Source organism: Enhydra lutris, unplaced genomic scaffold (assembly GCF_002288905.1).
Source record: "Enhydra lutris kenyoni isolate GAN:26980312 unplaced genomic scaffold, ASM228890v2 scaffoldscaffold8, whole genome shotgun sequence".
In the NCBI taxonomy this organism is placed as follows: Eukaryota; Metazoa; Chordata; class Mammalia; order Carnivora; family Mustelidae; genus Enhydra; species Enhydra lutris.
In genome coordinates, this window is record NW_019154092.1 from 4,655,381 (window position 1) to 4,681,675 (window position 26,295).

The window sequence follows — 26,295 nt, forward strand, 5'->3', positions numbered from 1 at the left end:
GCAGAGACTGGAACCCAGGTTAGTGGGACTCCACAGCCCACATCCCCTTCCCTGCACCAGGCCGGCTCTTGGTTTGGTGTATGTAAAATGCCCCAATTGGCACATCTCTCTTGTTCACCCTTTTCTTCTAACTAACCGGGGACCCTCCCAGCTTAGCACAGAAACTCAGCATGCAAGGTAAGATACAGAAGTCTTCCTTTGGTGTGAAAATGAACAACCCAAATAAAGGCTTGAGTGCCATCCAGAAGGGCTTTGAGGGCATTTAGAAACAACAAAAGATTGCACAGCACTGGAAATGCCAATATCCTTCCAGGTGAGCCGAGGAACTCCAACAGGAGCTAACACCTAAAGGGCACAAGCCAGACAGCAGTGTGCTTGGAGAGCTAAGACAAAGACATTTTACCATGAATCACAGCCAGTCCTTAGGATTCTGTCTCCAGTTCCTATCTTGGAAACTAACAAAGAGAATTCCTAGATCTCTTCTGGAGCTTGGAGGGCAAAGTGACGGGATACCCTACAACTCAAGAAAGGCAGATATACTGGGTATTGTTATTAAGTTTCTGGGTCCCAGTAGCTGCTGGGGTTTTCAGCGGAGTTTCAGAGCACGTGCTTAATGGGAAAGGGCAGAATGGGAACAGCTCCTCACCACTGCCCATGTCGTCTATAATCAGGCCAAGAGCTATGACTCCCAAGTAACCAGAGTCCTTGAACTTGCAAGCCAGGAGGGGCCCAGGAAGCCACCAGGCTCCACACCAGGTGCTCATTTGGAGACAAGATCTTAACAGCATGTATGATCAGAGCACTACCCAAGCCCACAAATGAATTAAATGAACAAAATAAAATAATGCACAAGAAGTGCTAGACAGCAATGCTGACATGAAGGGAGTTCTCAGTGGGGGAACTGAGCCCAGAGGTCTGGAGTATCCATGGTGCCTGTCCCAGGGCAGTCAAGCAATCCCATCCACTGAAGGACAAGATACTGAGTTGCTTGGGGACAATGCTGCTTGGGGACAGAACTGGGAATAAGAATTCATGTTTCCTGAATGTCCTCCAACTGCTTTTTCCATTAAGTAGAACCACTCTAGTTCCAACTGATCCCAGGGCTGAGTGAAGTTATCACCCTTGTCACCAAGGCAAGAATGAAACAGCATTCTTCTACAGCAGTCATCTACCAGTCCATCATCATGAGCACCTAAGCTAGAAGTTACAGGTACAAAGAGGCCATCCATGATGATATGATAGAACTATGTCCTATCAGATCATCAGAGGAAGTGGGCCAGACACAGCAGGACACACAGCAACCCCGCAAGTGGTCAAGACACAGGGGCAACGCACCATTCAAGAACTCAGTTCTCTGCTTTTCAAAGCAGACACCTGAACCATCTTATCGGATGGTCACAATAACCTTTTGAGAAGGCAAGCATCGCCACCCCCCCCCATTTCCCAGATAAGGAACCAGAACTAGACTAAGAGCACACCCCCAAAAGGAGACCAAAAGCTGCAACAACATGGGGTTCCCCAGACATCTAGCTCAGGGCCCCCACCAGACTTCTGAGAAGATCACCAATTACAACCAGCTGGCCATCAGCCGTCCCCATGCCAGCCTCTCCACCACTTACATCAGCCCCGTGAGGCCCCCAAGGATAACGGAAGACCAACAGACAGAAGACTACTGCTTTTCTTGAGCACTTTATTTCATTCTCCATGGAATGTACAACTGAACTCGATCTGCATGCTTCACGTCCTCACCACGCCCCCCGTGCAGAATGTCAAAACCTCATCTCTGATTGAGATGGGACCCCCATGGGTTCTAAACAAGTGCAGGAAGGGAAGGAGGCCGTGGTTTCGAGGGGGCAGCCAAGGGAAATGAAAACAATGCCTGTCAAAGAGATGTCTGCGCATCCGCAAAAGAAAATGAATCCCTGCGCGATCAAGGTACAACACTGTGCACCGTGTTCAGGAAGCAGCCCAGCTCCACCAGCAAAGACCGAACCCCTTCCGACTGTAGGCCACGCACCCGTCTCAGAGGTGACGACAGGCACAGAGGTCAGAGGCTGTAGAAAGCAGTTTGGCATCATGTCCTGCCATTCGATCAGAGCTAAATGGAGATTTAGGGGGAAAAAAGATGGAATCGTGATGCTATGTGTAATTGTTTCCACATCTAATGAGAAACTCTGCTGCGCGTAGGACTGCCCAGCTTGGCTCAGGGAGTGTGTGGTGCCAGATGGAACCACTCTCTGTAGAGAGTAAACCTTACCATCCCCATAGCAACTCCACCCGTGCTTCTAAAACGCTTAAAAAGACACACATCAAATTGTTTTCCACAACGTTTTAGAAACTGACTTTTATTCCACACCCTGAGGAAACCAAGTTCACTGGAAATTTTCTTGTCATAAAAATGATCCTTGTAAGAAAGACGGAAAAGGAGAAAAGGCAAAATTTTTTAAATCACCCTTGGTATTATACTGGAAGACATCTATTTTTAACGTCCTGTTTGCAATTGCTTCCGGTGTATTCCGGATGGAGGTACACGAGTCTGTGTCATTTAAATCAGGTTCCTGACGGAGGCAAAGACTGGAGCTTGGCCCCAAGAAAAGCCACCCAACCTGAGGCTAGACATGTGCAGTCCTGGATCAGGCAGGACTGCAGAGGTATGGTCCAGATGGGAGGGAAGAACCTGCAAAGCAGAGACCTTGACCCGTCCACGGCTGCCCATCTCCTTCACAAGCAAGGCTAGCATGCAATGATACACCACACAAGCTAAAAACCATTAGCAGAAATAAACCGCTGTACTATTTGCCACTATTTGGAATTTGTCTCATTCGGGTTTTTTTGCCTTGTTCCACGAGGTACTGAGTTTTCACATCCTTGTGGATTTTAAATCCAAGACAAGAAAACAAAACTCAAGATGATGTACCTAATCCCAGAATAAAAGCACAGTCAGATGTCTGGAAGATGAGTCAGACCTCCAGGTAACTGTCAAACACCTGGTCTTCGGTGAAAAGATGGAAAAAAAGATTCACAGACCATTTTTCTCCATTCTGAACTTTTCCTGATCCCAAGAACAGAAGAAAACAGCTGAGGGAAAGCAAGATTATAATAGAGACATGCTGTCTGAAGAGAAAATGTGTACCTATGACGATTTTACTAAAATGAATAAATCTGATGATCTTTTACAGTTTTAGCAATTTTCTTGAAACATAGAAATAGTACCTGATTCATCCATAATTTATTTAGCCAGCGAGTTAAATGCAGGAGGAGAGAGGGAAGGCAAGAGCCTATCTGGGAAACAATCGCTTCTCCTAGCTCCTAGCAGATAGTTTGCTTTGGGAAGAAACAGTAACACAGAGCTTTCATGCAGGTGAGTGAAAGGAGGCAAGGAGTGGGAGGAGTGATGGCAATGAGGTCACCTGAGATGTGCCAGCCTCTCCACACCTCTTTCCCTTCCGTGGCTGTACTTCAGCCCTTCTGGCAGGATGTTCTGTTTGCACTGAGGTCTGACCTGACCCACGGTAACTGAGGGGGAGACACCCAGCACCCAGAAGTAGCTCCACCTGGGAAGGAATACGGCTCACGGCTCACCCCAGCGGCACCATGTCCCCCGCTGACCCGCCCTCCCCCACCCGAGTTCACCTGCACATGCACCGTGGTCCCCAGGCTGCTGCTGGGCTCCTCCTGGGAACACGAGGCAAAGCGACACACCCGCATCCCCGCCACACTTACTTTTCAGGGGTGGGGGTGGGGAGTAACAACCAGCATGTGAACAGATGGAGAAAACCGGGGCAGGGTCCGGGCAGGGCCCAAGGTCAGGGACAGCTACCTGAGGAGGGTCACCAGAGTGAGGACTGAATGGAGTGGGGGACAGAAGTGTGGCCCCCAAGGGGGAGTTTCAACAGAGCAAGCACAAAGGCCCATGGGGAAGAGTTGCAGAGGGAGGGCTGCCAGACCCCAGAGCCCCCATCAACTGCTGGGCTGAGACCAGACTCCTGGGGCACTGGGCGGGAGCAGGGGTTGGCCAGCCAGGAGACTCTGACCTGAGTCGGGAAGGGACACACTGAGCTGCCAGCAGCCGTGCCAGTGACAAGTGAGCAGGTTTGGGACCAACTTAGAAGACAGAACAAAGAGGATCTGTTGATGGAATAAGGGGAACAACGAAACAAACAAACAAAAAAGAGTCAAGGTATCCTCCAAGATGGGTGACCTGACTCACTGGGCAGACTGGAATGCTGTTACTGCTACAGTGCAGCGAAGGGCAGGTGGGGGAAACCAGAGGGAAATTAGGTGTAGTGGAAATCAGGACATGGTTTTTAGACACAGGTTTGGAGATGCCCAAAGGACACTGGAGATGCCCAACAGGCAGATAGATACGAGTTTGGACTTCAGGGTTCAGGGCTGAGATCCTTATGCAAATATACTGTTGACTCCTGAACAATGCAGACAGTAGGGGTACTAACCCCTGGACAGTGGAAAATCCATCTCTAACTTCTGACTCCCTAAAACTTAACTATTAATAGCCTACTGTTGGCCTTGATTAACACTTATTCTGTATGTTATATATACTATACATCATATTCTTTTTTTTTTAAGATCATATTTATTTATTTGACAGAGAAAGAGACAGCGAGAGAGGGAACACAAGCAGGGGGATTGGGAGAGGGAGAAGTAGGCTTCCCGTGAGCAGCGAGCCAGATGCGGGGCTCGATCCCAGGACCCTGGAACCCTGACCCAAGCCAAAGGCAGATACTTAACTACTGAGCCACCCAGGCGCCCCATGTACTATACATCATATTCTTAAAATAAAGTAAGATACAGAAAAAAAAATGGTATTAACAAAATCACAAAGGGGCCCACGTCTGGCTCAGTTGGTAGGGCTTGCAACTCTCAATCTTGGGGCCATGAGTTTGAGCCCCACAGGGGGGTGCAGAGATGAGTTAAATAAATAAATAATTTTTTTTTAAAAAGGAAATCACAAGGAAGAGAAAATATATTTAATTTATAGCCCTGTACGGTATTTACCAAAAATAAATAAATAAATAACCCCATGTACATGGCCCCACGCAGTCCAAGCCTGTGTTGTTCAAGGGTCAACTGTACAACCAATTTCAATACGTGCAGAAGAATCCTGCCTCTAAGCTTTCCAGATGTGGGTATAAAGTTCTAAGTGCAAAAACCGTCTCCAATGACAGGTAAAGGAGAGACCCCACTAAACACCAGCTCTGAGCCTGGCCCTCCTTGGCGGCTTTGCCTGAGGGCCACATCACAGAGGTAGGGAGACCATGGCCTCAGACACATCTAGAGAAGGCTGTCAATGAAACAGCCCCGGAGACAGTGACAAAGAGGTCACAGAAAGGAGTATTTCAAACCAGGGGGCGCTCGCTTCTTCAGCCGGTGTGCAAAAGCACCTAATTCTGCACTGGGTTCTGCTTGCCATTCCCCTGTCGACTCCAGAAGGGCTCCCTGCCATCTTGCCATCTCCTCGCAATCAACACACAAGCCAATGCAGTGAACAGATCATGTTACCGCTCTATTGTCCCGCAGCAGAGAATATATTTGCATGGTACAGGAGACAAGTTCACTTTCAAAGCGATGGGAAGAGCACCTCCTGTCCGCGCCGCCCTTCCAGGCAGACACCTTCCCCAGAGGCAGGGCCAGTTCACTACCAGCTCTCCACCCAAGTCCCTGTGCGCAGCTCCCAGCTGAGCCTCAGTCCTTACTGATCACGACAACGAATTACCTACGGACATCACAGAGTACTTCATCTGCCTCCTTCACATTGAACGATAACTAAACTGTCATCAGTGGGAGTCCCAACCGGGAAAAGCCAGCAGATGCTGCAGCCTCCGTCTCTGTTATGGGCCTAGGACAGCAGAAGCAAGCCTGGAGTACTTGGGCGAGGCAGGCTCCACGTGCGCGTGGTTTCCGAGAGGGAGAGGAGGATGCACCCCTTGAGGTCTATGGAGGAGAGGGAGAGAGAGAGCAGGACACTGCCAAGCAAGCGTGAGCAGCGGCCTGAAGGACTTCCACTTGGAGTACAAGAAGGGGGTCAGTATACTTGGCAACCCCGGAGGCAGCAGCAGAGCCACACATGACAGTAAATGGCTGAGTGGCGAAAGGGGGCCACTACAGGTAGAGGCGTAAACTGGGCCCAGGTGGCCAGGCACTGGTGGAGGGCTGAGGCCGCAGAGCAGCCTTATGTAACCAGGACAAAGGGACCCAGCTCGGAATGAAAAGGATTTCTTTTTTTTTAAGATTTCATGTATTTATTTGTTAGAGAGAAAGAGAAAGCACAAGTAGGGGGAGCAGTAGGCAGAGGGAGAAGCAGGCTCCCCGCCAAGCAGAGAGCTGGATACCGGACTCGATCCCAGGACCCGGGACCATGACCTGAGCCAAAGGCAGATGCTTAACCAACTGAGCCACCCTGGCATACCAAGGATTTTTTTTTTTTTAAGATCTTATTTATTTATTTGACAGAGAGAGAGAGACAGCGAGAGAGGGAACACAAGCAGGCAGGGTGGGAGAGAGAGAAGCAGGCTTCCTGCCAAGCAGGGAGCCCAATGTAGGGCTCGAACCCAGGAGGACAGAGATCCCAAGTGCTCTGTCTGGACTCTCAGCGCCCAAGACGGTGTGCAGGGCACACGCTCCACCCTAACCAACAGGTGGACACTTTAGATTTGCTGCTTTTTAAGTGCCACAACGGGCTCACCAGCAAGCTTTCCTTTCCCAAAGGAAAAGAAACAAGAGGAGGCTCCCAACATCCACCCAGGCCGCCGGCACACTTCACTTCTGTGAGATCTCGTCTACACAATCCCTCTGAGAAAGGATGTGTGGTTTGGCAGTACTCATGAATTGGATTTTGAGTGCTCTACCCTAATCTCTCAAAATTATGTCACCTGAGTGTCCAGCCAGCAAGCAAGGGGCAAAGCCTTGGTCCCAGCAACTGCAGAAAATACCTTGCCATGTGGTTTGGACAATGACAGAGCATCTCTTTCCCATTAGGTTTTGCACATTAAAATAAACTCCAGTCTGAATTCTACATTCAGCTAATGGCCACATTAGAGAAGAATAAGGAACAAATCCGTTAATTACGCTTCTATGTACATTTCATTAATTATTTGTTCCTTCAAGCGAAGGAACCTGAGATGAGATACTGTCTGTGAGGAGCTTTAAAAAGTTACAAATGTTTTGCAAATAGAAGGCATTATTGTTACCATGTGGAAATGATAAACCTGCCTTCCTGGTATGAACGGCACCAAGGAGGAAATGTAAGCATTTTGTAAAATGTGAACAAATACTGAGTATTAAAAAACCACAGTCAAGACAGAGTACCCAGGGCAAGCAAATAGATACGGAAATTAAGCCCAGCAGGCTTGTTTTTCTTCACCATTACTGGCTGTGCATTCGGTCCTCAGCAAAGATGGGAGGAAGGACTCCACAGAAGAGTCTTGCCTACCTTAATCCAGTGCCATGACACAAGAACGAAAATGATAATGACAACACCTAATGTTTACCAGCTCCGATGGTGACAATGGACTGGTGTTCAAATGCCCCTCCAGGTTCCCCTGCCTTTATCCACACCCTTCCAGCACACCTTTCTCTTCTGGTCCTTGCCCATCGACAGAGGCACATGTCACACGTGTCAACTGCCTTTTTTTTCCTACAAAATTTGTCCTCAGCCCCCTTGCCCTTGCACCCCTCCCCGATGAGAGCCCCTCTCACTAACCATCAGCACAGATCTCCATTCTCTGGGCATGCTGCCTCACTGACTAACACTGCCAGGCGTTTGACACTCAAAACTCTGGCCATAATGTACAGTCTCTGAAGGCAGGAAAAGAACCAAATGTTTACTTATCCCTGCAGCCCCCACAGCCCCCACGACCCCCTCAGCATATTAACTGAACTTCACCATCCTCAGGGCACCTGGGTGGCTCAGTCGTTTAAGCATCTGCCTTCAGCTCAGGTCGTGATCCCGGGGTCCTGGGACTGAGCCCCACATCGGGCTCCCAGCTCAGAAGGAAGTCTGCTTCTCTCTCTCCCTCTGCCTCTTCTACTGCTTGTGCTCTGTCTCTGTCTCTCTCTCAAATGAATAAATAAAATCTTAAAAAAAAAAAAAGATTGTTTACTTTTAAGTAATCTCTACACCCAACGTGGAGCTCGAACTTAAAACCCCGAGATCAAAGAGTCACATGCTCCACTGTCTGAGCCAGCCCAGGTGCCCAGGAATCCCAATTTTTTTAAGCACAAACTCCTATGAGCAAAAAAGTGTGAGCACACACAGAGGTCACATGTATTTATAAATTAACACACATGTACCGCAGTAAAAATGTAGCATACACTTACACACAGAAGTTTGAAACCCTGATATTTGCCTTCTAGAGCCCAGTGCATCTAGCCTTCCGGAAGCCAGTGACTATGAACACCCTATCCCTGCTTGTCAACCTGGCAAAACTGTGTTTCTTCACCAAGTCTCAGCCCCGAGTCATCCTCTCCCAAAGTCTTCCTTGACAGACCAGAGTAGACCCAGAGGTCCTCTTCACTCCTCCAGGCCCTTCATACCTCCCGGTGCCACCAACGCACTGGCCAGGCCAGTCGCCCAGTGCAGCAACCACGTAGGCGCCTGCCTTCCAGCAGTGTGGGGGCAGAGCCAATGCCTGGGCATCACAAGGCTCCACAAGAATACGGAGCAGGGAAGAGAGGCAACACACGAGGCCCATCAGACCCTGCCATCTCACTCTCTCACATACAAAGCCCTTCCTGACTCAGGCTTAAATAGGGTTTCCCACTCTTTTTTTTTTTTTTTTTAAGATTTTGTTTATTTATTTGACAGAGAGAGACACAGCGAGAGAGGGAACACAAGCAGGGGTAGTGGGAGAGGGAGCAGCAGGCTTCCCGCAGAGCAGGGAGCCCAATGCGGGGCTCGATCCCAGGATCCTGAGATCATGACCTGAGCTGAACGCAGACGCTTAACAACTGAGCCACCCAGGAGCCCCGGGTTTCCCACTCTTTTTTTTTTTTTTTTTTTTATTTGACAACTTGAGATCACAAGTAGGCAGAGAGGCAGGCAGAGAGAGAGGAGGAAGCAGGCTCCCCACTGAGCAGAGAGCCCGATGCAGGGCTCGATCCCAGGACCCTGAGATCATGACCTCAGCTGAAGGCAGAGGCTTTAACCCCCTGAGCCACCCAGGCGCCCCCAGGTTTCCCACTCTTAACTAGAGACCTGATTATAAACCTCTGGCTCTTAGCTGCTGGGTGCTTCCTGGACACGTAGTCTACCTTGTCTTTGAGTCTCCAAGTCCCCCAGAGGGCAGGAGCTGGATCTGCGCCACACCAGCTGGACAGGTGCCTCACAAATACTTACCTGACTTCAAAACAGCAGCCATTTCCTGAGCACTCACTAGTTTACTTAGCCTCTCCCCACCAGCTTGCATATGCATTATCTTACCTAACCCCCTTCAAAACCTAACAGGTGAGCAGATAGTTGTTTTAGAGAAGGGCCAACAGATCTTCCTAAAATCATGCAGCCTCCCAAGGGCTCAGTCAGACAAGAGCCCAGAAGATACACCCAGGAGAGGCAGAGGAAAGCAACCCTTTATAAGCAACCCCATTACAACACGTCTACTAAGACTCTTCCACACACACTGCGGACAGCGGGGTGCTGCGGGCGCTGCGCTCAGCCCCACGTTTTTGCCCTGCTGTTGCTTCCTCAGGTGGGTCAAGTGAGAACAGCCTGCCTGCCTCGTGGCAGATTTCAGAATGGAAGCCATCCCCTTAAGCACACAGATGTGCCCCAATTTTTAAAATCCAATATATAAACCATGTTATATCAGTAAAAGGATGCATTCACATTGCAAAGTAATGCACTAGGAGTTCCATTAAATAACTCCAACTCCATTTAATGTCTAACTGTATTTATCAGAAAACAATTATGATTTATCTGGATTAAATTTTCTACATAATTACAGAGTTATGACTGTACATGTACAATATTTAATATTTTTACATTATTCTTCGGATGAAAAGAAAAAGTTTTTTAAAATCCCAAGACCTAGCTTGAGTAAACTAAGGAAGTGAAGATTTCGTACAAGAAGTAAATATTTTGAATCTCACCTTTAAACACCAATAGGATGAAAGCTACATTCTGTAAGGGGACGGTATTTATCTTAATAGCTGAAGGAGCAAGAGAACAAACATTCACCCAAGCCATCCAACTGTAAACATCTCCTCCACCTCTAAAATTATGCATGCATTATGTCCAAAAAGGCCCTCTGTCCTTCCTAGAAAAACATCCTGGCATTTTATCATTCTGTTGAAGGAGCAAGCCAAATGCAGGGAGGTCAAATTAAACAAAAGTCTGTCAGCCCCGTACATATCAGCCAACAGCAAACAGAAGGAAGGTACACAAGGTGTATTTTTCAATCACCCAAAGTGCCCTGAGTAAATGTTCCAGCCAACTATTCAATAACATCACTAGCACGCAACTCCCTGGGACACTCCTAGCCAGTTTCTGCAAGGGACCCAGCACAAGCTGCCCCCCACAAAGGTGCTGCCTGACCCCTCATGGTTGGACCACCCGGGTGGCCACCAACCAGCCCTCCCACCCAATGGCGGTCTTCTGCACACTCCATCTCCAAGGCCTTGGCACTGTCCACACTACCTGCCAAGGCCAAGAGCGGATTTGCACCTGGAACGCAGTTGGGAGTTGACTGCGTGGCCAGCGGGGGAGAGATGCAGGCCACTGCCCACACGGAGCTGGGTGCCACCCATGCCTGAGGTGCCAGGGCTCACTCACCTGAGCACAGAGGCGAGGACCCTGCCCACTGCTCACCTGGCATGCCCCAGATGGGGTGTACTTCCACCATGCACCCCAGAGCATGATCAACACCACTGAACAGACACACAAAGGTGAGCGTGAACGCAACAAGCTACGTGGGACTGGCCCCAAAGATACAGGGCTTCTGTTTTGCCCCCTCCCCCCTCACAGCCAGGACTGTGAAATGGGTTTCCCTCTGGCCAGCCGCTCCCAACCTTCCAGCTGAAAAGCCTGCCTTTCTGAGAAAACAAAACTGCTTTGCTTTACTTAATTGAAATCTACTAAGATGATTTTCCCCTTCCCTCCAGCTTCGGGAGCAATCAGCTTAGCAAGCCAGACACTGTTGATGGTTGCGTGAGCCTCTAAAAGGGCAAAGGCCTCAGCCAGAAGCAAACAGCCAAGCCTGTGGAAGCAGGAAGGGAGTGCCCTCGGCAGAGGTAGCAAGGTCAAGTGTTGTGTAGCAATCCTCAGGTCAAACATAAGAGGATGAGTTCTACATTGGCATCCTTGGGGACAAGGATAGGGAAGAGCATGATCTCAGAAAGTAGTCTTCGAAAAGGAAAGGAGTGACTAAAGGAGACGTCACACCGTGTTCGAGCAGCTGGCCACTGAATCCATCTCTCTCCTGGCCCTCACTCTTCCACTGTGAGCCCAAATTCCCCCACAGGGTAGGGTGATGATTGGGGGAGGGAGAAGAGAGCAGGTGCAGTCTTTGGCCATAAAATCCTCTAATTTTATTTTAAAATGTATTAGATTATTTAGTGTCTTTAGCCTACCTAAGTAGAATTTATCTCGAAATTAAAATAGCACAAAGATCGGGGCTCCTAGGTGGCTCAGTGGGTTAAGCCTCTGCCTTCAGCTCAGATCATGATCTCGGGGTCCTGGAATCGAGCCCCGCATCGGGCCCTCTGCTCAGCAGTGGCCCTACTTACCCCTCTCTCTGCCTGCCTCTCTGCCGACTTGTGATCTCTCTCTCTCTGTGTCAAAGAAATAAATAAAAATCTTAAAAATAAAATAAAATAGGGATGCCTGGGTGGCTCAGTTGGTTGGACGACTGCCTTCGGCTCAGGTCATGATCCCGGGCTCCCGGGATCGAGTCCCACGTCGGGCTCCCAGCTCCATGGGGAGTCTGCTTCTCCCTCTGACCTTCTCCTCGCTCATGCTCTCTCTCACTGTCTCTCTCTCAAAATAAAATAAATAAAATCTTTAAAAAAATAAAATAAAATAAAATAAAATAAAATAGCACGAAGATCTTATACCTCCCTGAGGAGATCATCCACTAAATCACTGTTTGCCCACAACAAAACTCTAGCAAACAGCAAAACTCTTTTCACCTATGATCCAGATGATACTGACTTAGATTCTTTTTTTTTTTTTAAGATTTTATTACGTATTTATTTGGCAGAGAGAGAGACAGCAAGAGAGGGAACACAAACAGGGGGAGTGGGAGAGGGAGAAGCAGGCTACCCACCAAGCAGGGAGCCCGATGAGGGGCTCAATCCCAGAACCCTGGGATCATGACCTGTGCTGAAGGCAGACGCTCAACCAACTGAGCCACCCAGGCTCCCCTAAAACTAGATTCTTATAACAAAAAGATGGAAAGGAAAATGTAATCATAACATTTACTGCCCAATTTGCAAAGATTTTTTTAATAATAATACCTAGCATTGGCAAGGGTGTAGACACCCTTTTGTCTATGGGAGTGCAAAATGCCCCATCCTTTCTGAAAAGCAAGCTGGTGATACTTTTGGAAGACCCTCTAAAAGTTCTTATACCCATGATCCTCCCTTTTAGGAATCTATCAAAGGATGTAATCAAAATGTTCACCTCAGTATCATTTAGAATACAGAAAACTGGTAACATCCTTAATGTCCCAAACAGATTAAAAAAAAACAAAAAAACAATATAACCATAGAGTAGAATGTTATAGTTATCAGCATTGGTATCTTTGGAGAATATTTAAATTACATGAAAAAATGTTCACGGTAAAATACAAAGTCTGAAAATGTACATACGTTCTACATATAATTTTATAGGCTGGAAAGAATCTACTAACCTATAAAAGAGGTCTTCTAAAAGTAGTAGAATCAAAGACAATTTTAGTTATTTTCATTTTCTTCTTTGTTTCTTTTTTCTTCTTCTTGGTTTCCTTGTTTCTAATTATGCTCAATAAGAATATAATCAGGGGGAAAAAATAGAATTTCAGGGGTGCCTGGGTGGCTCAGTCTGTGAAGGCATCTGCCTTCAGCTCAGGTCATGATTCCCAGAGTCCTGGGATCGAGCCCCGCATCAGGCTCCCTGCTCATCAAGAAGCCTGCTTCTCCCTCTCCCATTCCTCCTGCTTGTGTTCCCTCTCTTGCTGTGTCTCTGTGGAATGAAATGTCAGGTTCAACTAGAGTGGACAGAGCTGGACTGGCAGCTGGCGCACCCAGGCCTCCATGTCTGCCTTGACAGGCAATGCTAAAGCCTGCCACATAGGCTGTGATGAGCATGTCCCGGGGAACTGACGACTGATGCACTCTGGGACAAGCCATGCGAAAACACTGTTACTCAGGGCCGTGGAGATGGGGAGGACCGAGCACAGACCAGAACAGGAACTTCCAGTACCCCACAACGTGTGGACACCATAATACATTCGACAGTGACCCCAATCACCTGGCTGGGCTCAGGGGCTACCATGGATTCCCATGGATTCCCGTTCTTGCCCCACTGCCATGGGCTTGCAAAGAGCTGAGGGGCTGTCCTGCCAGGCCCAAGGGAATCTGCGTCACCTAAGAACTTGCTGTAATCCCAAACATTTGGGTTTGTCCAAAACGGACACTCTTTCTTAAGAAGGACACGTCAATATGTGTGGTTGATTAATTGATGCCCTCATGAATCAAAATAGAGACTCTTAAAGATATGATGATTTTGTTTTGTTTTGTTTTGTTTTTCCCAAATGCAGGAAGCAAAGGGAAATGAAATCAATAGCATTCCATGTACTAGATGATCTGGATCCTTCTGAATGAACAAACACCCAGGAGGGCCTCATTCAGCCTCCCCACAGCCCCACAAGACCCACAGCAGACAGAAGGCTTCTCCTCCACCGGTCTCAGTTCACCCCTCAGAAAACAGGTCCTAACGCTCTGATCATCAACATCGACATCGACCCAGACAAGACTAACAGAAGAGGTTTTTAAGGAATGGTGCAGAGTACCTCAGCCAACAATCCTGCTGCTGATTTTCACTTCATCTGCCTTGAGGGACTCAAGGTTCGAGGTGGACAAAACAAAGTTACCAACAGCCTTGTCACCAGCGTGACACGAACAGGAAACAGCTAGAAAGAAGAATGGGGAATGGCGATGAGGGGGCCATAATCAGAGCCACAGATAAAAGCAGGAAGGAAGAAGAAAGGCGCTTGCTGGGACCTGTTCCGGGACCGGGACCAGAGAGAAAGGGCTCCGTCCTCCTCCACCCAACTTGTCCTCCTCCACCCAGCTCCACCAACAGGTCCCTGGTGAAGAACTTCTGGCTTGGGGGCTGACCTCGGGCGACCTAGAGTCCCAGCCCAGACCCCAAGTGAGAGAACGCCTGGGCTGTGTCTGACCCCACCCTTTGTTTACTAGAGGTGCGACTCTGGGTAATTCCCAGGCTTCTCGCTGCCTTCCTGCAAGCTGGGGATGGAGCAGTCCAGATGTCAAAGGGCTGCACCGAGGACAAAATTAGTTCATATATGTGCAACACTAAGAAGAGCCTGGCATACAGTCAGCACTCTACAAGTGTCTGGAACCGCTACTACTATTCTCTGACCAAGTGCCCTAGTGGAGGCGGGCCCACCAGAGGTCCAGGAGCCCTTCCAAAAGCAGCCTGGCCTCCTGCCGTGGACTCTCCACTCTTGCCTTCTGGAAGCTGTGAGATTTTACTATGGAAATCCCCTCCCCAGCTCTGGGGAGGTTGCAGGCCCTTGGGGCCCCAGACAATGAAACCACTGCCCAGTGGAGCCTCCACCAGCCACAGGCCTGGCCCATCTCTGGAGATCAGTGGCCACCAGCCGGCTGAGAACTGACAAGGCCCCGTAGGAAGCCTGCTATTCTGCAAACCCCAGGGATAAGGAGTCCACACACCTACACAGAGGGTCCCTTGCCACACCTCTCATGGAGGACTGACCAGCCGAGGGTGGATGGGATGCATCCTTTTTGCAAGATGAATCAACGCTTTTACTTTGAAGAGAAATTCGAGGTCCATTTAGGGACCATGTGGATGAGGACACACAGATGTTTGCTCACACCCACCTAATTCCTGACCTTCACGTTCACTGGAGTAGTCCAGGCCCTGAATCTCGTCTGCAAGGAGAAGAGCAAGTCATTTGGCAGGGGCCCAACTTAGGAGGTGGCTTTGTAATATGAGCGGTGTGTCCGCTAACAACTAGAGCAAGACCATTAAGTTCATTACACCTGTCACTCTGCCAGCTGACTATCCAAATTGCCAGAGATGAAAGTACATTATGCCCAAGGAGTGCCACCCTGCCCCCTCCCAGGGCAGCGCACACACACACACGCACGCACACACACACACACACACACACACACACACACACACTTATCTCAGACAATTTGTTCTCAATGTCTGCACCTGCAGAAAGAACGCAACTGTAAACAGCTTGAAACTTGGCTTCGGGAACACTAAAGGCCTGAGCAGCTGAGAACAACGTTTAGTGTTGTCCGCAGCAGGTCCCTGGGAGGAAGGCTAGGTGCCATGCCCCCTGGTGCAGAGGGAAGAATGTGGTGGGGCCAGAGGGGAAGGGCAGGGCAAGGGGGCAGAGCTGCCCAGTGACGCGAAGGACACACAGCTGTTCCATCCATTCTGCTACCCTGCAGCCCTGCCAAAAATAAAAGCGAGAGACACACCCTTTTCATTTCCGAACCAAGTCACAGAATTCTAGGCAAGAGGCAGAGAGGCCTTCCTCCCAGCTGCACAGCCAGCAGGCTCCCTGGGTGCGCAGCGCCCGGACGCCGGCTCCAGAGCGCGATTGCAGTGCAAGCGTGTTGCAGACAGTGGTAATTCATTTATCCCTGTCATGTAACATTAGCAATCTGTCTGGAGCTTGGCAAGCACCAACTTGCACTGTCATATAAACTGTCTGACAAACTTAAAGTTTCGTAAATGGTTCTCTTCCAGCAGACAATAAAGCATCATAAAAAAAAAAATAAAAAAAAGTTGTCATCTCTTTTTCTGTTCCTTCTCTCTCTTCCTTGTCTGAAAAAGGGTTGGGAGGAGAGAAAAAGAAAGAAAAGCAACGACAAAAGCACCGCCACAAACAGAAGTGATCCCTCAGCAGGATTCTTAACCTTAGAAAGTCTCAACATTTTTCTGATGCCAAGTAAATGAGTAAATAAACGGATGGGTGGGAGGGGCGATGTGGTGGGGGTCAGTCATGAGGGGGGGTACAGAGCAAAATCTGCAAAACAAAAGTACAGTCATTAAAAATTAATAAAGGGTGTGGACATCAGCTCCCCACCCCCTTCTGCTCGTGGGGATTTGAGCCAGACATTCTGCGTCCTCATTAAGTGGTGTCTGGCAGGCTGCCGGAGTTTTAGTGGGTTCTGGGAATGCCAATATATTAACCAGAGGACTTTCTGCATACCCTTTAGAGTTTTTATTCTAGAAAAGTCAACCATTTGGCACAGTGTAGCCTTATTTTTGTTCAGGAAAGCTCTCAGCTGCCAATCAAGAGAGAAATTATAGCTATGTTCTTCGTAATTTCCAAGACCTATCTGGAAAACAAGCCTAGTGGAAAGAAAAGTCCTCACAAAAACAGCTTAAAAGGCCAAAGTGCCATTTTTAGTGGAAATTCAAAGAAAAACAATCCATCTCACATGGATATGAGACAACACAAACACTATTTTCAATTCCTCCTATGACAGAGGAAAAAACAATAGTCACTGGGAATAGGAATCCAATATTTCTGTAGCAATTAATAGTACAGGTTCTGGGGGGCTGTTCACTCCAGCTGCCTAACAGTGAAACGAATAACGCCCCCCCCCACACACACACACAATTTTCCTAAAAAAGTGGTAGGTCTTGGGGCCTAAATTTGCAAATAGTAGAAAGAAACTTTATGTTCCTATTTTAAAACTTAAGACTCACGTTCCATGCACACGCATAATATAGGTCAAGGTGTAATTCTAGACTAAAGAATCCCATGTAGGCAGAAAGTCACTCTGACACCAGAAAATAATGGCTTCCAGAAGAGTTTTCTGAGATAAGAAGAAAGGGAGGGAGGGAGGAGGAAGGGAAAAAGGAAGGAAGTTAGGAAGGAAGGACGGACGGATGGACGGACGGATGGACTAGAGGGAGGAAGGGAGAAAGAGGAAGAAGCGACAAAAGGGCAAGATGGGACTACAGGGCATTTTTGCTACTGTTTGTATTTAATAGCTCTGTGTCTAAATCAAGTTGTTTAACATTTCTAAAAACTTTACAGGTTAATATGGAATAATCTTTTTATAGCTATTGCTCCTCTACTCAGTCTCACCCAAAAGGACAGGCACATCATAGAAACTCCATAAGTCTAGATGATTAAACATGAGAAGAAATAGGGCAAGAACTACCAGAGAGATTGGACAAGCAAATGTCACAACCAAGTGTCCCTGCCCCAGCCCTGAGAGTGCTTGTGTTTACACAGAGCAGTCCTCTCCAGCCTAGACCATGGGTGACTGACAGCTAGGTGACAGCAAAGGGATCCAGACAGAGCTTAAGGGTCTCTGCTTGACATCAGGACAGAAACTACCCTCATAGAGCAAAAGTCATTCTCAGCTCTCTCTGAGGCCCTGTCCAGCTGGGAACTGCCCCTCCAGCAGCCCAGATGAAAAACAGACGGCGTCCCATGAGCTACAAGGCTACTCTGGCAGGCTGCTAAGTCAACCAAGACTACAGCACAGTCCCAAACTGTAAACACCTCTGCAGATGGGTCCTTGCTCTCAGCACGCCAGGCAAGAAAACTATTCTTAGAACACTGTCAGCAGTTGGGGGGAAATATTTGTCTATGTATGTATATACTATGGCAGGGGTCGAAGAGAGGTGGGGAGAGTGCGGGGCTTTGATTCTCAAATCATGTGCCAACAAATTGGTACAAAATCCCTTAATAAGCAGGTGGCACTGGCTGGATTCCTCTGCAGGACTGTGGTCATGCAAACCAAGCCCTCAAGAGGATTCAAGAGACCGTCCTAAAACCCTGTGGGAAAAGTCTTCTCCATAGTAAATACAAACCTACATGAACTAGAACCCATGGCCAGTGATAGCAAACTCTTCCAAGGGCAACAGAAAAATGTTAAGAAATTAAAAGAGTCTTTTTAAAACAAGGGAGGAAGGAGCTGCAACTCCATTACAGCACATCCTAACCGGCATTTACAGTCTTGGCCCTAATTCCTAACAGTGTGTTCAATGTCAATTGCAAACTGAAGCTCTTAAAAGAATGAAGCTTTCAAAGATCATGAGGCATTTACCCATGTTGTAAAAAGCACTGCTTTGCAAAGGCCATCAAATAGCATTCAAGGGTTGATAGGAAACCAAATATTATAATTCAATAACTGTGCATAGGATGGGCAATATTCAGATCTATTCGTTCGTTTATGTAATGACTCAAATTTGACATTATGATCCTTTACCAAACATAAAGAATATGTTGCAAGAGAACTGTGCAGAGCACAAAGACAGATATACAGATGACAGGAAATTCAATATAAATACTAGAAAGAACTAAATAGTCATACAAAATGCAGAACATGGCTTCATGCAGTGGCAGTTTCTACAGAACATTCCTTGTCAATGCAAAGCTCAGTCCAGAAGCTCCAAGAAAAATACAAATGGAAGAATATCTTTCTTGGCTAGCCAAACAAGTGGAAAGGGCCATCTTAAACGGAGGTTTCCTAGTACTAGCCGTAAAGGAAGGCACCAACCTCCATGCCAGCCATGGGACCTATATATTTTTAAGAACCAAGGCTGCTGACCATCTCTACCCACCTCCACTGCAAGAAACTTACTTAGAGTAACTCTCAGACTCAACATCCTCTAATAGCTTATCTCACCTCGCAGCCTACAATGCCTAGCACACAGTAGGTCATCAATGAATATTTATCACAGTAATTAATTGACATTGTAGAAAGCAGTCCTGAACTGTAAGTAGGGCCTGGGGATATCGAAGCCAAAGTAATCGCAAAAAAAGAGAAGGTAATAGAGGGGACACAGAGAAAGAGAAAAGAAGCAAATCAAAATTACACAATTCTAGCTAATTAAAAGACTCTTTGGGGAAAACAAAAATTAAGCTAGCTTATGTGGCCAATGCCACTCAGCAATCATTCCCGTGCCGGGCTAGGAGCAAGGAAGCCCTTCTTGCTTTAAAGAGTTCTCGCTGTTCTGACCCGCTGCACGGTGCCCCGCCAGCTAAACCGGGAACCAGGGCACTGACTGACGCGTCTTCTCCAGGTACCACCCACCCACCGTGCTCCGTGTCGTCCTCCTGAAAATCTCTGCCTCAACGGGAAGCCAAGTCTTCCTTTTCCAATGGAAAAAAAAAAAAAAAAAAAAAAAGTTTTGAAACAAGCAAATGCCCTCTCCACCATCCCAGCAAATTAACCTGAATCGAGCCCACTGTCTTCCAGCCGCGTACTTACACGGCTCGCCCCCAACGCCACTCCGGGCGGCGCACCCGGCAGGGGTCCCAGGGACGCCTCCTCGTCACTGTGCAAAGAGGACCCCACAACAAAGGCAAGTGCTGAGCCCGGGCTGGGTGCTCGTCGTTTCCTGTTTATTCCACCGTTAAGGGTCAAAGAGAAATTGAACACACGCCTGCTTCCTCCGAGGCTCAGAGACCTAGCCTGAGTGTTAACAGCAGCCGCCGGGAGACAATCGACTTCCAGCCAATGCCGGGAGCTGCGGGCGGCCCCGCGACCGACGTCAACGCGCGCTGGGGGACCCGGGCAGACGCCGGGTGAGGCGGGCCCCAGGGGCGCGGGGCGCGACCTGAGGGGTCCCGGAGTGCGGAGCCGCGGGCTGCGGGCTGTCCAGCAGCGGGATGCAGGGTTCAGAGTACCGCCCGCTCCCGCCCCTTTTCCTTCCCGCAAACTCCCCAGCAAGGTCCTGCACGATCTTCCCGCTTCCCGCTGACCTCCAGTCCCCCCCACCCCCACCCCACCGCCTGCAGTGGCTCGCTGACAGGCCCCAGGGAACCGAGACCTCAGTTTGGGCAGTTACCGCGGCTCTTACCCCGGCCTCCCCGCGGTGCAGAATTAGGTCCTGCAACCGCAGGACACCCCGCGCCGGGCACCGAGAAATAGGTCGGCAGCGTTCCTCCAGCAGAGCACACAAGCAGAGGCGGCGGCGCCTCGGTTCGGAGTGCCGGGTCGCCCTCCCGACACGCGCCCCGGGCGAGCGCCCCAGGACGCCGCCGTGCCCACGGACTACACAGCCTCAGACCTGGAGAACTCGTCTCCGGGGGACTCGCCGGTCTGGGGAGGACTCACGGGGCTGCGCAGCTCCCTCCCGCCCCCGCCGACGGCGCAGGCTCGCGGACGTCCCGTTCCCGGAGCGTCCTGTCCCCGCGTCCTCCGCCCCCTGCCCTCCCCAGCCTCCCCCCTTCCCGCCCCAGCGCCGCGCTGAACTTGGGCCAGACGCCGAGACCACAACAGCCACCTCGGATCTGCACTCACCTGCGGCCGTCCCTCTGGAGCAGAGGCGGGGGACCGCTCGTACTGCGGCCCTCCGGGCCACCGGCCCTGCTGGCCGCGGGGGAGGGGCGCAGGATGCGGGGCCGCCGCGGCTGGGGGGCGCGCAGCGGGTCGGCGGGGAGCGCGGCGCGGTGCGCCGGGTCTCTTTAAGAGCCGGGGACCTTACCCCCGGGCCTCCCCCGCGCTCCCCGCCCCCCTTTCACTTTCCCAGAGACTCGCAGCCTGTCTGGCGGCGGCGGCTCCTCCCCGGCTCGCAGGGGATCTCCGGCCGGCCGCTGCGGCGCGCGGGGCGGGCAGGGCCAGCCGCAATCGCCTGCCTGTCCCGCCGGGCCCGGCCCGCAGCCTCCGGGAGGAGGGGGGAGGAGGGAGACGGTGCTGCAGCCGCCGAGGGAGGTGTCCCGCCTCCCGTCGCCGGAGGGGGGGAGTGTTCCGCCTCCCGCCGCCGTCTGTCTCCAGCCGTAACTGTGCTCGCCGAGGCTGTGTCTGTCTCCAACTCCTCCAGTCTCTCCTCCCTCCCCATCCCCCTCCGCGGCGGGGACCCGGCGTGCGGCCAGGCCGCGAGGGCGGCGAGGGCCGCCGTGCTGCCGGCAGGTGGGCCGGTCTCGACCCCGAGTGCGCGAGCCGCACCAACCTCTGCAGGCTGCGTGCACGGAGCTGGGGGCGTGCGGGCGCCGAGGCCGCGGGACCCCAAGGCACGGCGGGGCCGGCCGGCTCAGCACAAGGCGGCGGGCTCGGGCCTCGTGGGGCGCGCGCCCACCGCCGGCCGGACAGGGAACTCCAAGTGCGGAGAGACGGCTGGCTGGCTGGCTGGCGCGCCGGGAGGAGCCGGCTTGTCCCGGCTGTCTGGCTAAGGAAGGTCTCGGGAGAGCAGGCCGACTTGTTCCGTGCGCCCAATGGACAGCAGACCTTTGGGCACCAGTCCCGAGACACACAGTAGGGCTGCAGGACACGTAGTGGGACAGATGAATCCTCCCTGAGCCAGCCCCACTGGGCTGCTCCTGACCCCACGTGGTCACCCCCCTTAAAGAGTCCCCGCCCTTTATGAGGGCAATGGCTCTAGAAAGTTAGGGGGATTCTTCCTGTTATGACCCTTTCTCCTTGAAGGACCTACATCTCTCCTCCTCTCAAGGCCCTTCAGGACTTGAACTCCGCCCGAGTGCAGACACTATGTATGCATTTTGTCCTCCAGAAGTAATAGCATTGGCCGCCAAGGAGTTTGGGTACTGCCCTAGCGTACGGCATTTTAACCCAGTTTTATTACAGTCGCCAAAATTAGATTATTCCCCTCTGCGCAAAGTAAACCCCCTGCAGACATACCAAAATACACTAACCTGGGGTTTCAGGCAGGATCTGTGAGAGGTGCAGCTAATTAAATTAATTTTCAACTTCCCATAATGTCAGAGAAGAGAATCTTTTGAAATCGATGAATAATTTGTCAGTAACATTTTAGTTAGTGAAATGTTGGCTTAATTCGGCTTTCTTTAAAGAGCTCTCCACTCTCTTCTACTCTCGTGGTAATTGCTGCATAGAATTTGATCTGTCTCCATTTATTGTGTCAAGCCCCCTACTAAGTAGATTGTCTTATTTAATACAATATTTGGGGCAGCCAATGCTTTCCCATTTTACAGATGAGAAAGTTGAGGCTCTAAAAGATTTAGTAACTTGACAGCAGACCACAGAGATGGGTTTAAAATTCCTAACTGGCTACGTACGAAGTGGGGAATTGAACCATACTGCCATCTACCTACGGTAGCTTTGACATCCAGTTCAGTTAAACTCAGCCCCTGCGGCAATGGGTAGCATCTGTTCTTCACCAGAAGAATGCCCAGATCCCAGACCAACAGAGGTGCATTTAGACTACAGAGACAACTGTAAATTTGGCTGCTAGGGTAAACTTTTATTAAATGAGCAATGAGCTAAGTGTTTAACACAGGTTATCAGAACGTGACAAGCATACACTTACTAGTTTGTATTTCCTGATCATGAACGCATACCACATAAATAGCAGCTTAGATGCTCTGGGGTTGGAGAAACTGTTCTTGCCCTCTTGGGGCAGAAAGAGAAATGACTTTTTCCTTCTAAACGAGAAACATACTGCTGTATAGTGTCTCTACATCAGTTCACAAAAATAATGGAACAATGGGGTACCTGGCTAGCTCATTCAGTGGAGCTAAGCATCTGACTCTTGGTTTCAAGGAATGGGACATGAGAATTCTTTCTCGGTATAATTCCAATTACATTTTACCTGTTGTTTTATACCAACAATACTTACTCCACAGAAGATCAGTCATCTAAACAGACAAAAATAGGAAGGGCAAACATGAGTGTGGAGGCTGTTTTTAGGCAAGCAGGCTTGAGCAATGGAGTACAGAAAGGGCCCTCAGCAACCAATTGGCTGAATACACACAGGTCCATTAGGTGACCCCCAGCTCAAAATAGCCATGAGCCTATCTGACCAATGGGTTACTTACCACCACCAGGCACAAATGCCAAAAGAGGGAAAATTCCATACTTTGCCATATCTCTTCATCTTCCCCCTTTATAAACAGTCCCCCACGCATGGGGTACATGGGTGGCTCAGTTCGTTAAGCATCTGACTCTTGATTTTTGGCTCACGTCATGATATCAGGGTTGTAAGATCCAGCCCTTCATGGGGCTCCACGCTGGGCGTAGCTTGCTTAAGATTATCTCTCTCCTTCCACCTCTGACCCTCCCTCCCAAGAAAAACAGCCCCTACCCACTGCCTCCTTGCAGACAGTCTCTCCTCTGCTATCCTACCCAGTGCTCCCTTGCAGTATAGTCAATAAATTCCTATCTCCTTTGCTCTGCCTCAGGTGAATTCCTTCACTGTCAGCGTCACCGGCTTCTACCCTGATCATTTCTCCACATTTGGGAGCCCTCGTCCCATCAGGAGAGACACCACATTTAGACACCACAATGAACAAATGTTGGGAAAAAAAAAAGAAAAGATTCCGAGGGCCCCAACTGACCACAAAATACATGTGAATCAGAGAACATAATTCTGTTACTTTGAGCTCATGCATAACATTTCGATGACATTTAAGCTATCTCAAATGATCCTTACTACTCTTTGTACTTTTTAATTTAAATGAGAGATGGAGGGGCACTGGGTGGCTCAATGAGTTAAGCCTCTGCCTTCAGCTCAGGTCATGATCTCAGGGTCCTGGGATCGAGCCCTGCATGGGGCTCTCTGCTCAGCAGGGAGCCTGCTCCCCACCCCTTCTCTGCCTGCCTCTCTGCCTACTTGTGATCTCTCTCTCTCTCTCTGTCAAATAAATAAATGAAATCTTTAAAAAAAAAAGTATTTAAAGAAAATAAGAGATGGAGAGGAGGAAGTAAGAACAAAAAGCTTGCACTGCAGGTTCCGCTGGGGAAGTGAGAGTCCCAGTCTAGATAAATACTTAGGACCAGAATCCATGGATGAGCTCAGCTCTAGGAGACAAGGATCTGTCCCGTATTTCTCAATGATGTCATAGGCATGTTTCCTCATGTTACTCTGCACCATCAGTCTGTCTCAGACTTCAGTCTGTAAACCAGAGATAATAATTCCTACCTCATTGGGTCTGTAGTGAGGTTGGCCATGTCCCCATCTACATACAGATTACCTTCTTTGGGATGCTACCTTCCCCACTGCTCCAGGACTCACAAATTTTACTTTTCTACGGGTGTAGGTTTTGTGTGGGAGGAAAATAATTTTCCCTCGACCCTTCTAGGTTCTTGACTAAGACACTTTTGTAATAAAAAGATAGATTAATGAGAGAAAAACAAAAATTTAGTAACATGCCAACCCCCCATGTCCATGAAAGAGACCCAAGAAAACTGAGGAACTCTCTGAAATGGCCCCCAAGCCATACCCTTAAATAATATCTCCACTAAAGATAAAAGATGTAGGTACCCGGAGACCAGGTATGGAAGGTGACCAGGAAAAGCGCAGTAAATAGGGTAGAGTTGTTATGCATAGTTAAGTCCTTGCCTTCTTCACTTCGAAAAGTTGGAGACTCAGAGTCACCCTTCTCTTCCTAGTACAGAGGGAGACACCCTTATAAGTGGAGATTTCCCTTCTACGTGTAAATGTCTCATACAAAAGTGTAACTTCTGCTTGGTTTTCAGAGCTTCTCTCATGCCTGCTGTTTTAAAAAAATAATAATCAGCCTAAAATAATCCTTATGCCAAAGAGGCATATCTGGGGGTGGAATATTCTTCTCCCCTCCGGTTTAAAATCATCAGAGACAGAAAGGAAAATGTTTTGCAGGCAACTTCTGCTTTCAGCTTTGCTGCAGTACTCTCCCCGAAAAAGACAAAAACAAAACCAGTATCTGTTCTTTCTCCTTGAAGGGAAGGGGGTGGGGCGAAGGCAAAGGAGAAATACAGCAGGAAAAAAATGTAAATGATTACTTCAAAGATTACCCATCCAAACATTCTTCTGTATAGTGTCTCTACATCAGGTCACAAAAATGACGGAACAATAGGGTACCTGGCTAGCTCATTCAGTGGAGCCGGCGACAATCTCAGGGGGTTGTAAATTCAAGCCCCACATTCAGTGTAGAGATTACTTCGAAAAAATATAAATAAATAAAATCTTAAAAAGAAATGATGGAACCATTCCTAGGTAATGACACGTGTAGTTTCAAACCATTTACAGCTATTAAAATATAGTAAAATCCCTTCAGTCTGTTAAGGTCACAGCAGCCCACAGCTTCTGCCCTGGCTTCTATCTCATCTGGTGCCCAGGTGGCCCATAAGTAACCCACACAGGGGCAGGGCATCTCAGGGCTCTCTGATACCTCCCTGGGCCTTGCGGATGTGATCCAGGACCAAAAGTTGGGTGTAAAATGATTGCTGCCGCCCCACCCTATTCCATTGCTTTCCCTAAACCTGGTCCAGGCAGCTCCCTACCAGGGTATTAGCTATCAAGTTCAGGACTTAGCACAGCACCTGGCCCAAAATGTATTCCATACATATTAGCTTTCTTTAGCCCTTTTCCCTGCCAGCAAAGACAGGCTCTCTGTCTTTGTGATTTTGGACCCTGACATTTTAGCCATGCTGGATCCATGTTAGAATTCTCTTCCTATGGGGTTCCAGGGGTTCAAATAAATTTCTAGGGCCCAATATGGAGCCACTCCTGCCTTGGGTCATCACCAAACGGGAAACTTAGATAACTTTCATCTCCTTGACCTGAACTGTAGTATATCTGGTCAGCCAGTCCTCAACTGCCAAGTCAGCGCTGGGACTTCTTGCCCCAAATGAGCCAGTCAAGTCTTTCCCATTTGTTTCTTCCTTCTTCTTTATATTCTGCCCTATAAAAGCTTCTTGCCTTTCCCCCATTTTGCAGTTCTCCAAAACAAAACTAACCATTTCATGAAATGCTAAAGTTTGTGTGTATCACTTAGATTGTCTTTCTTAAATTTTTTTTCATTTTTATTTTTTAAAATATTTTATTTATTTATTTGACAGAGAGAGACATAGAGAGAGAGAGAGAGGGAACACAAACAGGGGGAGTGGGAGATGGTGAAGCAGGCTCCCTACCGAGCAGGGAGGCCAATGTGGGGCTCGATCCCAAGACCCTGGGATCATGACCTGAGCCGAAGGCAGACGTTTAATGACTGAGCCACCCAGGTGCCCCTTAATCTTTTTTTGAACAGAGGTTAGGGATGTGGGGAGCCTGGGTGACTTAGACGATGAAGGGTCCAACTCTTTTTTTTTTTTTAAAGATTTTATTTATTTATTTGACAGAGAGAAATCACAAGTAGGCAGAGAGGCAGGCAG

General features: G+C 49.1%; 1 protein-coding gene across 3 annotated transcripts in view; it reads right to left on the reverse strand.

Annotated features, from left to right (window-relative positions):
• The window catches only part of LOC111142742 (low density lipoprotein receptor class A domain containing 4), a 431,898-nt gene extending 411,346 nt beyond the window's left edge, over positions 1–20,552 (reverse strand). For 2 of the 3 annotated variants that reach the window (XM_022496037.1, XM_022496035.1), the window contains exon 1: positions 20,491–20,552. The gene's annotated coding sequence lies outside the window, so the exon portion shown is untranslated. Of the gene's footprint in view, positions 1–20,047; positions 20,091–20,490 lie in introns of those variants that run through there. The other variant, XM_022496036.1, reaches the window with a different exon arrangement.
• Positions 20,553–26,295: the final 5,743 nt, after the last annotated feature.